The sequence below is a fragment of the Osmerus mordax genome, chromosome 3 (assembly GCF_038355195.1).
Source record: "Osmerus mordax isolate fOsmMor3 chromosome 3, fOsmMor3.pri, whole genome shotgun sequence".
NCBI lineage: Eukaryota > Metazoa > Chordata > Actinopteri > Osmeriformes > Osmeridae > Osmerus > Osmerus mordax.
The window spans coordinates 3,384,040-3,397,406 of NC_090052.1; the positions used below are offsets into that span (position 1 = coordinate 3,384,040).

A 13,367-nucleotide genomic window follows, 5' to 3' on the forward strand; every position below is an offset into this window, starting at 1 on the left:
TTTACAGTCATTCTCCTGAGAGACAGCTGGGACTCCGCCCGACACGTTGGATCTGGGTGGGTCCTCATCTGGGGGCTCCAAGTCAGGGGAGGGGGCTGGCTTCTGGTCCCCACCTGCACCCTCAGGAGGTTCTGGTGTCTCCTCCCTAGCATTAAAATGGTCAGGCGTTTCAGAGGCAGTCTAGCGCCTGCCTGTAAAACCACATGTACAATAAAATATGCCGAATGTTTTAAGATAAATTGTTGGCCTTTATTAGACACAGTTGAGACAGGAAATGTAGGGGGGGTGACATGCAGAAATGACCGGCGCTGGATTCGAACTGAGGCCGCTGCATCAAGGTCTCAGCTAATGAGCTACGGTGGCACCCACAATAAAATGTCCATTCTTAAAACGTTCAAATATTTACAACAAAGACTATCGGTTTTAGTAGCTTGTTCATAAGAATCTATAAGGTTTGAGGAAAAGGCAAGGCTACATTTTAAAGTCTGCACTGCAATCGTGACAAATGTTTTGTTAGATTATTCTCAAAACCAGAGTAAGGCGCTGACAGAACTGTGGTTTCAGCGTGGCTGCTGAAGGATAGAAAGTGTCAGCCTGGGCCATACAGTAGCACTCTGAAACCCAATAATCCTCTAGAAAGTCACTTCAGAGCACTGCTTCCTTTGTGAGGGGCAGACAAACGCAAGCACTTTTGGTCTAGAGTGAAAGTCTTAGTAACGGACTTGTGAATAAGTATATTAGAGTACACAAATCCATTGGGCAGAACTGCATGTCAAATAACCAACTCGGTAAAGTTCAAGCATTTAAATCAAACAAGTTAATGATCACAAACCATGCCATACAGAAATTCATGTTCACAGCAACAGATTCCAACCCAGTCAGTTTAAAGTTAAGAATTCTTTATTATAAAAGTGCAGAAGTGACATTACACAACTACTCAAAAGAATTGTTAAGAGTCACTTGCTACGAGTCCTCAGCAGGTGGAGGAGGGAGGGCACCCCTACTGGCAGAACCAAACCCAGGAATCCTCCTCTGGTCCTCGACACCAGCAGTGGTGGAAGACTTGGGGGTCCCTGCTGGAGCCTGTGTAACATTCAACTGAAGGGAAGCATCGTCCCGGAACATGATGTTGTACACTGGAGGGACCATCTGCTTAACCCTCTTTGGCTTGCGTTTGTAGTGGGCGGAGTTAACACAGGGAGGCCTCTGGGGATGAGTGGGTCCAGCTATGTTGGCAGATGTCAGGGACCAGGGGTACTGAGGGGACCTTGGAAAAGAGTGGTAAGGAAGCCCTGGCGTAGCTCTTGTAGTGGCAGTTGCTGGGAGAGGTCTGGGTAATAGAGGGAAGCCCGGGAACCAGGGGTATGGAGGCAGCTCTGCCGAGTCAGAATTGGAAAGGCTTGCAGTGGTTGGGAATGGTCTGGGGAAACCTGGCCGCCCTGGATACGGGGGGGACCCTGGCAGCCCTGGATACTGGGGGGACCCTGGAAACTGAGGGGACCCGGGGGAACCTGGCTGGCCTGGCAACTGAGGGAACCCGGGGGAACCTGGCAGCCCTGGATACTGGGGGGACCCTGGCTGCCCTGGATACTGAGGGGACCCAGGGAAACCTGGCAGCCCTGGTAACTGAGGGGAGCTGGGGGAACCTGGCTGGCCTGGGAACCCGGGGGAACCTGGCTGGCCTGGTAACTGAGGGAACCCGGGGGAACCTGGCAGCCCTGGATACTGGGGGGACCCGGGGGAACCTGGCTGGCCTGGTAACTGTGGGGACTCAGGGAAACCTGGCTGCCCTGGATACTGAGGGGACCCTGGCTGCCCTGGATACTGGGGGGACCCGAGGGAACCTGGCAGCCCTGGATACTGGGGGGACCCGGGGGAACCTGGCTGGCCTGGTAACTGTGGGGACTCAGGGAAACCTGGCTGCCCTGGATACTGAGGGGACCCTGGCTGCCCTGGATACTGGGGGGACTCAGGGGAACCTGGCTGGCCTGGGAACTGAGGGAAACCTGGATATTGGGGGGACCCTGGGGAACCTGGCAGCCCTGGAAATTGAGGAGAGCCTGGGGAACCTGGCAGTCCTGGTAACTGAGGTGAGCCTGGAAACTGGGGGGACTCAGGGGAACCTGGCTGGCCTGGGAACTGAGAGAAACCTGGATATTGGGGGGACCCTGTTGAACCTGGCTGCCCTGGATACTCGAGGGACCCTGGAAACTGAGGGGACCCAGGGGAACCTGGCTGCCCTGGAAACTGAGGGGTCCCGGGGGAACCCGGCAGCCCTGGTAACTGAGGTGAGCCTGGAAACTGGGGGGACCCGGGGGAACCTGGCTGGCCTGGTAACTGAGGGAACCCGGGGTAACCTGGCAGCCCTGGATACTGAGGGGACCCGGGGTAATCTGGCAGCCCTGGATACTGAGGAGAGCCTGGTAACTGAGGGGACCCAGGGGAACCTGGCAGCCCGGGAAACTGGGGTGACCCTGGAAACTGGGGGGACTCGGGGGAACCCGGCAGCCCTGGTAACTGAGGGGAGCCGGGCAAACCTGGCTGGACTGGATACTGAGGGGAACCTGGCTGCCCTGGATACTGAGGGGAGCCTGGCAGCCCTGGTAACTGGGGGGACCCTGGCTGCCCTGGATACTGGGGGGACTCAGGGGAACCTGGCTGGCCTGGATACTGGGGGGACCCTGTGGAACCAGGCAGCCCTGGATACTCGAGGGACCCTGAAAGCTGAGGGGACCCGGGGGAACCTGGCTGCCCTGGAAACTGAGGGGTCCCAGGGGAACCCGGCTGGCCTGGTAACTGAGGTGAGCCTGGAAACTGGGGGGACCCGGGGGAACCTGGCTGGCCTGGATACTGAGGGGACCCGGGGTAATCTGGCAGCCCTGGAAACTGAGGAGAGCCTGGTAACTGAGGGGACCCAGGGGAACCTGGCAGCCCGGGAAACTGGGGTGACCCTGGAAACTGGGGGGACTCGGGGGAACCCGGCAGCCCTGGTAACTGAGGGGAGCCGGGCAAACCTGGCTGGACTGGATACTGAGGGGAACCTGGCTGCCCTGGATACTGAGGGGAGCCTGGCAGCCCTGGTAACTGGGGGGACCCTGGCTGCCCTGGATACTGGGGGGACCCTGGCTGCCCTGGATACTGGGGGGACTCAGGGGAACCTGGCTGGCCTGGATACTGGGGGGACCCTGTGGAACCAGGCAGACCTGGATACTGGGGGGACCCTGTGGAACCAGGCTGCCCTGGATACTCGAGGGACCCTGGAAGCTGAGGGGACTCAGGGGACCCTGGCAGCCCTGGATACTGGGGGGAGCCTGGAAACTGGGGGGACCCGGGGGAACCTGGCTGCCCTGGAAACTGAGGGGTCCCGGGGGAACCCGGCAGCCCTGGGAACTGGGGGTAACCTGGAAACTGAGGGGTCCCGGTGGAACCCGGCTGCCCTGGATACTCGGGGAAACCTGGCAGCCCTGGTAACTGAGGTGAGCCTGGGAACTGGGGGGACCCGGTGGAACCCGGCTGCCCTGGATACTGGGGGGACCCGGGGGAGCCCGGCAGCCCTGGATACTGGGGGGACCCGGGGGAGCCCGGCAGCCCTGGATACTGGGGGGACCCGGGGGAGCCCGGCAGCCCTGGATACTGGGGGGACCCGGGGGAGCCCGGCAGCCCTGGATACTGGGGGGACCCGGGGGAGCCCGGCAGCCCTGGATACTGGGGGGACCCGGGGGAGCCCGGCAGCCCTGGATACTGGGGGGACCCGGGGGAGCCCGGCAGCCCTGGATACTGGGGGGACCAGGGGGAGCCCGGCAGCCCTGGATACTGGGGGGACCCGGGGGAGCCCGGCAGCCCTGGAAACCGAGGGTAAGGAAGATTGTCTGGTGTCAGGGGATCAGTTGTTGCCGGAGCAGCAGGTGGAGATGGGCAGGATACTGCAAACTGTTGGCCATTCATCAGCAGGACAAGAACATGCACCTGATCCTGTAAACACAAAAGCATTAGTGGAAGACCCAAATATACACCATACACATATTTGTGGTCAGAAGTTGGCACTAAACCTCCATCTTGACGCAGGGTTCTTTGTAAGGAGCCCTGATCATCAATCTGCTAGAATGTGATGCCACAGAAAATCCACAAAGTTGTCTGGATGACAGCAGGGGCTCCCATACGTTAGAGACTAAACGAGAAAGAGTTAACCATCAGGTCACTTGGCAAACGGTTGTTGAAACACAGTAGACAAACTCGGATTGGCTTGTTTCAAAACGAGAGCAACTGCTGAAATGTACCTTTTACAGAGAGTGCATCTGCTGCAATGTTACCCATATTCAACACCATGCCGTTTCTGAGGCAGGAGACTGAAGGGCGAGGAGGTGCAAGAGGACAAGACATTGTCATGGATTCCCCCCACAGCTTTAAATGCAGTACATGATCTCCACCCTGTTGGAAGAGTAGACCACTTGGCTCAAATGCAACCAAATAAAAAGAGGGGCGTCTCTAGTCTTCCATTGCTTCATTATGAATTACCCGTTGAGTAACATGGCAGCCTTGGTATGGAGCTACAAAAAGCACATCTCTGCGTGACCTTCTCACAGAGAATCCACACTGAGAAGGCATCCGAGTCACGGGAATGAGAGTCCCGTCACCTGCAGAAAGCAGATCCTCAGATCAAACTACTCGCCGTTTTCCCGGGAAATCCACAGAAATGCATCATTGATCTCACCATTGTCAACCAGAAAATGAGGAGTCTTCCCTCCCTTCACCCGCAAGGTCATAGCATCATCAGCGCACTGCACCGAAGGTCCCATGCGTTTTAGTTTAGCATTCATCAACAGGTGCCGAGCTAAGACAGTAGGGAGGAAGTTACTATACTGGAGGAACCGCTAAACACGCGTTGGCCAACTTGAGGGATGTCGTGTATACTCACAAGCCATGCCTGTTGTTTGGTTAGACTCCCGACCGTCTGAATCAAAGGCAAGAGAGCCGTTTCCAGTTACGACGCCAGTCGGAGATCTGGGCTCATTTGCGTCACGAAGGAAGTCTCTTCTAAATTTGGTTTCGAATTCCGTCGGATCGGTCTCTTCATTTGTTAACCTAAATGTGCTCCCATCTCTAATACTTCCATAGGAAACTGCTACAAAACAGGCCAACGTCCTCAGTACCAAGAAGCAAAACTGAGAATTACACCACACCATGTTGAACAACCTCTCAACGCGGCCCTACCCAACATAACGCAAATACACATTCCACACAGCTTTAAGGTGCTCGCTCAAATTGGACGACCAATCAAATTTGTAAATTTGAGGTGGGCAAGACTTCATTCAAACGCACCTGAAGTGCAATTGGATCACTGTCATGAAGTGACTTTCTCAGTGGTTGTTCAGAGTAGAGGGGTTGGTTCACTTTGATGCTCCCAATTGGCAATGTGTTTCAGTCAATTTAGTGCTGATGAGCTCATGCCAATCTGACTCGGAAATCATATAAATATTACTTTCCAATTATTTTTATTACATCCAATTATTTAGTTACTTACAGTTTGCTTCTGAAATATTATTAATGTTGTGAAATATATTAATAATTGATTTGAATAATGTCAAGTAATTACCATCCAGACTATGAGAGAGAATTGAAAAGCTGGATCTGTAGCTGGTTTGTCAGCTTTCTTATTTATTTTTTTACAGTCATTCTCCTGAGAGACAGCTGGGACTCCGCCCGACACGTTGGATCTGGGTGGGTCCTCATCTGGGGGCTCCAAGTCAGGGGAGGGGGCTGGCTTCTGGTCCCCACCTGCACCCTCAGGAGGTTCTGGTGTCTCCTCCCTAGCATTAAAATGGTCAGGCGTTTCAGAGGCAGTCTAGCGCCTGCCTGTAAAACCACATGTACAATAAAATATGCCGAATGTTTTAAGATATATTGTTGGCCTTTATTAGACACAGTTGAGACAGGAAATGTAGGGGGGGTGACATGCAGAAATGACCGGCGCTGGATTCGAACTCAGGCCGCTGCATCAAGGTCTCAGCTAATGAGCTACGGTGGCACCCACAATAAAATGTCCATTCTTAAAACGTTCAAATATTTACAACAAAGACTATCGGTTTTAGTAGCTTGTTCATAAGAATCTATAAGGTTTGAGGAAAAGGCAAGGCTACATTTTAAAGTCTGCACTGCAATCGTGACAAATGTTTTGTTAGATTATTCTCAAAACCAGAGTAAGGCGCTGACAGAACTGTGGTTTCAGCGTGGCTGCTGAAGGATAGAAAGTGTCAGCCTGGGCCATACAGTAGCACTCTGAAACCCAATAATCCTCTAGAAAGTCACTTCAGAGCACTGCTTCCTTTGTGAGGGGCAGACAAACGCAAGCACTTTTGGTCTAGAGTGAAAGTCTTAGTAACGGACTTGTGAATAAGTATATTAGAGTACACAAATCCATTGGGCAGAACTGCATGTCAAATAACCAACTCGGTAAAGTTCAAGCATTTAAATCAAACAAGTTAATGATCACAAACCATGCCATACAGAAATTCATGTTCACAGCAACAGATTCCAACCCAGTCAGTTTAAAGTTAAGAATTCTTTATTATAAAAGTGCAGAAGTGACATTACACAACTACTCAAAAGAATTGTTAAGAGTCACTTGCTAAGAGTCCTCAGCAGGTGGAGGAGGGAGGGCACCCCTACTGGCAGAACCAAACCCAGGAATCCTCCTCTGGTCCTCGACACCAGCAGTGGTGGAAGACTTGGGGGTCCCTGCTGGAGCCTGTGTAACATTCAACTGAAGGGAAGCATCGTCCCGGAACATGATGTTGTACACTGGAGGGACCATCTGCTTAACCCTCTTTGGCTTGCGTTTGTAGTGGGCGGCGTTAACACAGGGAGGCCTCTGGGGATGAGTGGGTCCAGCTATGTTGGCAGATGTCAGGGACCAGGGGTACTGAGGGGACCTTGGAAAAGAGTGGTAAGGAAGCCCTGGCGTAGCTCTTGTAGTGGCAGTTGCTGGGAGAGGTCTGGGTAATAGAGGGAAGCCCGGGAACCAGGGGTATGGAGGCAGCTCTGCCGAGTCAGAATTGGAAAGGCTTGCAGTGGTTGGGAATGGTCTGGGGAAACCTGGCCGCCCTGGATACGGGGGGGACCCTGGCAGCCCTGGATACTGGGGGGACCCTGGAAACTGAGGGGACCCGGGGGAACCTGGCTGGCCTGGCAACTGAGGGAACCCGGAGGAACCTGGCAGCCCTGGATACTGGGGGGACCCTGGCTGCCCTGGATACTGAGGGGACCCAGGGAAACCTGGCAGCCCTGGTAACTGAGGGGAGCTGGGGGAACCTGGCTGGCCTGGGAACCCGGGGGAACCTGGCTGGCCTGGTAACTGAGGGAACCCGGAGGAACCTGGCAGCCCTGGATACTGGGGGGACCCGGGGGAACCTGGCTGGCCTGGTAACTGTGGGGACTCAGGGAAACCTGGCTGCCCTGGATACTGAGGGGACCCTGGCTGCCCTGGATACTGGGGGGACCCTGGAAACTGAGGGGACTCAGGGAAACCTGGCTGCCCTGAATACTGAGGGGACCCTTGAAGCCCTGGATACTGGGGGGACCCGAGGGAACCTGGCAGCCCTGGAAACTGAGAAGAGCCTGGGGAACCTGGCTGCCCTGGAAGCTGAGGGGACCCTGGAAGCTGAGGGGACCCAGGGGAACCTGGCTGCCCTGGATACTGGGGGGACCCTGGAAACTGAGGGGACCCAGGGGAACCCGGCTGCCCTGGATACTCGGGGAAACCTGGCAGCCCTGGTAACTGAGGTGAGCCTGGAAACTGGGGGGACTCAGGGGAACCTGGCTGTCCTGGTAACTGAGGGGACCCGGGGGAACCTGTTAGCCCTGGTAACTGAGGTGAGCCTGGAAACTGGGGGGACTCAGGGGAACCTGGCTGGCCTGGGAACTGAGGGAAACCTGGATATTGGGGGGACCCTGGGGAACCTGGCAGCCCTGGAAATTGAGGAGAGCCTGGGGAACCTGGCAGTCCTGGTAACTGAGGTGAGCCTGGAAACTGGGGGGACTCAGGGGAACCTGGCTGGCCTGGGAACTGAGAGAAACCTGGATATTGGGGGGACCCTGTTGAACCTGGCTGCCCTGGATACTCGAGGGACCCTGGAAACTGAGGGGACCCAGGGGAACCTGGCTGCCCTGGATACTGGGGGGACCCTGGAAACTGGGGGGACCCTGGCTGGCCTGGTAACTGAGGGAACCCTGGCAGCCCTGGATACTGAGGGGAGCCTGGAACCTGAGGGGACTCAGGGGAACCTGGCAGTCCTGGTGACTGGGGGGAACCTGGAAACTGAGGGGACTCAGGGGACCCTGGCAACTGAGGGAACCCGGGGTAACCTGGCAGCTCTGGATACTGAGGGGACCCTGGCAGCCCTGGTAACTGAGGTGAGCCTGGAAACTGAGGGGACTCAGGGGAACCTGGCTGGCTTTGGAACTGGGGGGACCCAGAGGAACCTGGCTGGCCTGGGAACTGAGGGGACCCTGGCAGACCTGGATATTGGGGGGACCCTGGGGAACCTGGCAGCCCTGGAAATTGAGGAGAGCCTGGGAAACCTGGCAGTCCTGGAAGCTGAGGGGACCCTGGAAGCTGAGGGGACCCAGGGGAACCTGGCTGCCCTGGATACTGGGGGGACCCTGGAAACTGAGGGGACCCAGGGGAACCCGGCTGCCCTGGATACTCAGGGAAACCTGGCAGCCCTGGTAACTGAGGTGAGCCTGGAAACTGGGGGGACTCAGGGGAACCTGGCTGTCCTGGTAACTGAGGGGACCCAGGGGAACCTGTTAGCCCTGGTAACTGAGGTGAGCCTGGAAACTGGGGGGACTCAGGGGAACCTGGCTGGCCTAGGAACTGAGGGAAACCTGGATATTGGGGGGACCCTGGGGAACCTGGCAGCCCTGGAAATTGAGGAGAGCCTGGGGAACCTGGCAGTCCTGGTAACTGAGGTGGGCCTGGAAACTGGGGGGACTCAGGGGAACCTGGCTGGCCTGGTAACTGAGAGAAACCTGGATATTGGGGGGACCCTGTTGAACCTGGCTGCCCTGGATACTCGAGGGACCCTGGAAACTGAGGGGACCCAGGGGAACCTGGCTGCCCTGGAAACTGAGGGGTCCCGGGGGAACCCGGCAGCCCTGGTAACTGAGGTGAGCCTGGAAACTGGGGGGACCCGGGGGAACCTGGCTGGCCTGGTAACTGAGGGAACCCGGGGTAACCTGGCAGCCCTGGATACTGAGGGGACCCGGGGGAACCTGGCAGCCCGGGAAACTGGGGTGACCCTGGAAACTGGGGGGACTCGGGGGAACCCGGCAGCCCTGGTAACTGAGGGGAGCCGGGCAAACCTGGCTGGACTGGATACTGAGGGGAACCTGGCTGCCCTGGATACTGAGGGGAGCCTGGCAGCCCTGGATACTGGGGGGACCCTGGCTGCCCTGGATACTGGGGGGACTCAGGGGAACCTGGCTGGCCTGGATACTGGGGGGACCCTGTGGAACCAGGCAGACCTGGATACTGGGGGGACCCTGTGGAACCAGGCTGCCCTGGATACTCGAGGGACCCTGTGGAACCAGGCTGCCCTGGATACTCGAGGGACCCTGGAAGCTGAGGGGACTCAGGGGACCCTGGCAGCCCTGGATACTGGGGGGAGCCTGGAAACTGGGGGGACCCGGGGGAACCTGGCTGCCCTGGAAACTGAGGGGTCCCGGGGGAACCCGGCAGCCCTGGTAACTGAGGTGAGCCTGGAAACTGGGGGGACCCGGGGGAACCTGGCTGGCCTGGTAACTGAGGGAACCCGGGGTAACCTGGCAGCCCTGGATACTGAGGGGACCCGGGGTAATCTGGCAGCCCTGGATACTGAGGAGAGCCTGGTAACTGAGGGGACCCAGGGGAACCTGGCAGCCCGGGAAACTGGGGTGACCCTGGAAACTGGGGGGACTCGGGGGAACCCGGCAGCCCTGGTAACTGAGGGGAGCCGGGCAAACCTGGCTGGACTGGATACTGAGGGGAACCTGGCTGCCCTGGATACTGAGGGGAGCCTGGCAGCCCTGGTAACTGGGGGGACCCTGGCTGCCCTGGATACTGGGGGGACTCAGGGGAACCTGGCTGGCCTGGATACTGGGGGGACCCTGTGGAACCAGGCAGACCTGGATACTGGGGGGACCCTGTGGAACCAGGCTGCCCTGGATACTCGAGGGACCCTGGAAGCTGAGGGGACTCAGGGGACCCTGGCAGCCCTGGATACTGGGGGGAGCCTGGAAACTGGGGGGACCCGGGGGAACCTGGCTGCCCTGGAAACTGAGGGGTCCCGGGGGAACCCGGCAGCCCTGGGAACTGGGGGTAACCTGGAAACTGAGGGGTCCCGGTGGAACCCGGCTGCCCTGGATACTCGGGGAAACCTGGCAGCCCTGGTAACTGAGGTGAGCCTGGGAACTGGGGGGACCCGGTGGAACCCGGCTGCCCTGGATACTGGGGGGACCCGGGGGAGCCCGGCAGCCCTGGATACTGGGGGGACCCGGGGGAGCCCGGCAGCCCTGGATACTGGGGGGACCCGGGGGAGCCCGGCAGCCCTGGATACTGGGGGGACCCGGGGGAGCCCGGCAGCCCTGGATATTGGGGGGACCCGGGGGAGCCCGGCAGCCCTGGATACTGGGGGGACCCGGGGGAGCCCGGCAGCCCTGGATACTGGGGGGACCCGGGGGAGCCCGGCAGCCCTGGATACTGGGGGGACCCGGGGGAGCCCGGCAGCCCTGGATACTGGGGGGACCCGGGGGAGCCCGGCAGCCCTGGAAACCGAGGGTAAGGAAGATTGTCTGGTGTCAGGGGATCAGTTGTTGCCGGAGCAGCAGGTGGAGATGGGCAGGATACTGCAAACTGTTGGCCATTCATCAGCAGGACAAGAACATGCACCTGATCCTGTAAACACAAAAGCATTAGTGGAAGACCCAAATATACACCATACACATATTTGTGGTCAGAAGTTGGCACTAAACCTCCATCTTGACGCAGGGTTCTTTGTAAGGAGCCCTGATCATCAATCTGCTAGAATGTGATGCCACAGAAAATCCACAAAGTTGTCTGGATGACAGCAGGGGCTCCCATACGTTAGAGACTAAACGAGAAAGAGTTAACCATCAGGTCACTTGGCAAACGGTTGTTGAAACACAGTAGACAAACTCGGATTGGCTTGTTTCAAAACGAGAGCAACTGCTGAAATGTACCTTTTACAGAGAGTGCATCTGCTGCAATGTTACCCATATTCAACACCATGCCGTTTCTGAGGCAGGAGACTGAAGGGCGAGGAGGTGCAAGAGGACAAGACATTGTCATGGATTCCCCCCACAGCTTTAAATGCAGTACATGATCTCCACCCTGTTGGAAGAGTAGACCACTTGGCTCAAATGCAACCAAATAAAAAGAGGGGCGTCTCTAGTCTTCCATTGCTTCATTATGAATTACCCGTTGAGTAACATGGCAGCCTTGGTATGGAGCTACAAAAAGCACATCTCTGCGTGACCTTCTCACAGAGAATCCACACTGAGAAGGCATCCGAGTCACGGGAATGAGAGTCCCGTCACCTGCAGAAAGCAGATCCTCAGATCAAACTACTCGCCGTTTTCCCGGGAAATCCACAGAAATGCATCATTGATCTCACCATTGTCAACCAGAAAATGAGGAGTCTTCCCTCCCTTCACCCGCAAGGTCATAGCATCATCAGCGCACTGCACCGAAGGTCCCATGCGTTTTAGTTTAGCATTCATCAACAGGTGCCGAGCTAAGACAGTAGGGAGGAAGTTACTATACTGGAGGAACCGCTAAACACGCGTTGGCCAACTTGAGGGATGTCGTGTATACTCACAAGCCATGCCTGTTGTTTGGTTAGACTCCCGACCGTCTGAATCAAAGGCAAGAGAGCCGTTTCCAGTTACGACGCCAGTCGGAGATCTGGGCTCATTTGCGTCACGAAGGAAGTCTCTTCTAAATTTGGTTTCGAATTCCGTCGGATCGGTCTCTTCATTTGTTAACCTAAATGTGCTCCCATCTCTAATACTTCCATAGGAAACTGCTACAAAACAGGCCAACGTCCTCAGTACCAAGAAGCAAAACTGAGAATTACACCACACCATGTTGAACAACCTCTCAACGCGGCCCTACCCAACATAACGCAAATACACATTCCACACAGCTTTAAGGTGCTCGCTCAAATTGGACGACCAATCAAATTTGTAAATTTGAGGTGGGCAAGACTTCATTCAAACGCACCTGAAGTGCAATTGGATCACTGTCATGAAGTGACTTTCTCAGTGGTTGTTCAGAGTAGAGGGGTTGGTTCACTTTGATGCTCCCAATTGGCAATGTGTTTCAGTCAATTTAGTGCTGATGAGCTCATGCCAATCTGACTCGGAAATCATATAAATATTACTTTCCAATTAATTTTATTACATCCAATTATTTAGTTACTTACAGTTTGCTTCTGAAATATTATTAATGTTGTGAAATATATTAATAATTGATTTGAATAATGTCAAGTAATTACCATCCAGACTATGAGAGAGAATTGAAAAGCTGGATCTGTAGCTGGTTTGTCAGCTTTCTTATTTATTTTTTTACAGTCATTCTCCTGAGAGACAGCTGGGACTCCGCCCGACACGTTGGATCTGGGTGGGTCCTCATCTGGGGGCTCCAAGTCAGGGGAGGGGGCTGGCTTCTGGTCCCCACCTGCACCCTCAGGAGGTTCTGGTGTCTCCTCCCTAGCATTAAAATGGTCAGGCGTTTCAGAGGCAGTCTAGCGCCTGCCTGTAAAACCACATGTACAATAAAATATGCCGAATGTTTTAAGATATATTGTTGGCCTTTATTAGACACAGTTGAGACAGGAAATGTAGGGGGGGTGACATGCAGAAATGACCGGCGCTGGATTCGAACTCAGGCCGCTGCATCAAGGTCTCAGCTAATGAGCTACGGTGGCACCCACAATAAAATGTCCATTCTTAAAACGTTCAAATATTTACAACAAAGACTATCGGTTTTAGTAGCTTGTTCATAAGAATCTATAAGGTTTGAGGAAAAGGCAAGGCTACATTTTAAAGTCTGCACTGCAATCGTGACAAATGTTTTGTTAGATTATTCTCAAAACCAGAGTAAGGCGCTGACAGAACTGTGGTTTCAGCGTGGCTGCTGAAGGATAGAAAGTGTCAGCCTGGGCCATACAGTAGCACTCTGAAACCCAATAATCCTCTAGAAAGTCACTTCAGAGCACTGCTTCCTTTGTGAGGGGCAGACAAACGCAAGCACTTTTGGTCTAGAGTGAAAGTCTTAGTAACGGACTTGTGAATAAGTATATTAGAGTACA

General features: G+C 55.6%; 2 long non-coding RNA genes across 2 annotated transcripts; both read right to left on the reverse strand.

Moving 5' to 3' along the window:
* Nucleotides 1-4,088: 4,088 nt before the first annotated feature.
* Nucleotides 4,089-4,602, reverse strand: LOC136941225 (uncharacterized). The gene is made up of 3 exons (XR_010876461.1): nt 4,516-4,602; nt 4,278-4,428; nt 4,089-4,168 (listed from the first exon to the last, which is right to left on the reverse strand). It is a non-coding gene; the product is annotated as an uncharacterized lncRNA (long non-coding RNA).
* Nucleotides 4,603-11,046: 6,444 nt separating this feature from the next.
* Nucleotides 11,047-11,560, reverse strand: LOC136941223 (uncharacterized). Its single transcript, XR_010876459.1, has 3 exons — nt 11,474-11,560; nt 11,236-11,386; nt 11,047-11,126 (listed from the first exon to the last, which is right to left on the reverse strand). It is a non-coding gene; the product is annotated as an uncharacterized lncRNA (long non-coding RNA).
* Nucleotides 11,561-13,367: the final 1,807 nt, after the last annotated feature.